Below are 1,647 nucleotides of genomic sequence, written 5' to 3' on the forward strand. Positions count from 1 at the left end.
AGCACAAAAAATTCGCTTCCAAAGAAATCACCCTAGAATAAAAAAATTCGCTTTCAACGATATCACCTGAGAACACAAAAAATTCGCTTCCAAAGAAATTACCCCAGAACACAAAAAATTCGCCTGCAACGAAATCGTCTGAGAACACATATAATCGCTTCCAACGAAATCACCCCAGAACACAAAAAATTCGCTTCCAATGAAATGACTCCAGAGCACAGAAAACACGCTTCCAATGACATGACCCCCTATTTCAATAATTTGCTTCCATTGAAAAAACCGGAGAACACAAAAAATTTGCTTCCAACGAATTTAACCCAGAACACAAAAAATAGGCTTCAAATGAAATGACTCCAGAGCAAAGAAAACGAGCTTCCAACGAAATGATCCCATACTTCAAAAATTTGCTTCCATTGAAATCACCCGAGAACACAAAAAATTCCCTTCCAACGAAAGGACTCCAGAGCACAGAAAACACGATTCCAACGAAATGACCCCCTATTTCAAATATGTGTTTCCATCGAAATCACCCGAGAACACAAAAAATTCGCTTCCAACGAAATTACCCCAGAACACAAAAAATTCACTTGCAATGAAATCTCCTGAGAACACAAATATTCGCTTCCAGCGAAATCACACCAAAGCACAAAAAATTCGCATCCAAAGAAATGACTCCAGAGCACAGAAAACACGCTTGCAACGAAATGACCCCCTAATTCAAAAATTTGCTTCCATCGAATAAACCAGAGAACACAAAAAATTCTCTTCCAACGAGATTACCCAAGAAGACAAAAAATTCTTTTCCAACGAAATCTCCTGAGAACACAAATATTCACTTCAAAGAAATCATCCCAGAGCACAAAAAATTCGCTTCCAACGAAAGCACCCCAGAGCACGAAAAATTCGCTTCCAAAGAAATGACTCCAGAGCACAGAAAACATGCTTCCAACGATATGACCCCATACTTCAAAAATTTGCTTCCATCGAAATCACCCGAGAACACAAAAAATTCGCTTCCAAAGAAATCATCCCAGAGCACAAAAAATTCGCTTCCAACGAAATCACCCGAGAACACAAAAAATTCACGTCCAACAAAATTACCACAGAACAGAAAAAATTTGCTTCCATCGAAATCACCCCAGAGCACAAAAAATTCCCTTCCAACGAAATGACTCCAGAGCACAGAAAACACGATTCCAACGAAATGACCCCCTACTTCAAAAATTTTCTTCCATCGAAAAACCAGAGAACATAAAAAATTCGCTTCCAACGAAATTACCCCAGAACACAAAAAATTCGCTTGCAACGAAATTTTCTGAGAACAAAAATATTCGCTTCCAACGAAATCTCCCCAGAACACAAAAAATTTGCTTCCAACGAAATTACTCCAGAGCACAGAAAACAAGCTTTCCACGAAATGACCCGATATTTCAAAAATGTGCTTCCATCGAAATCACCCAGGAACACAAATAATTCGCTTCCAACAAAATTACCCCAGAACACAAAAAAATTTTCTTCCAACGAAATCTCCTGAAAACACAAATATTCGCTTCCAAACAAATCATTCCAGAGTACAAAATTATTCGCTTCCAACAAAATCACCCTCTAACACAAAAAATTCCCTTTCGACGAAATCACCTGAGAACA

Source organism: Meriones unguiculatus, chromosome 5 (genome assembly GCF_030254825.1).
Source record: "Meriones unguiculatus strain TT.TT164.6M chromosome 5, Bangor_MerUng_6.1, whole genome shotgun sequence".
Classification (NCBI taxonomy): Eukaryota; Metazoa; Chordata; class Mammalia; order Rodentia; family Muridae; genus Meriones; species Meriones unguiculatus.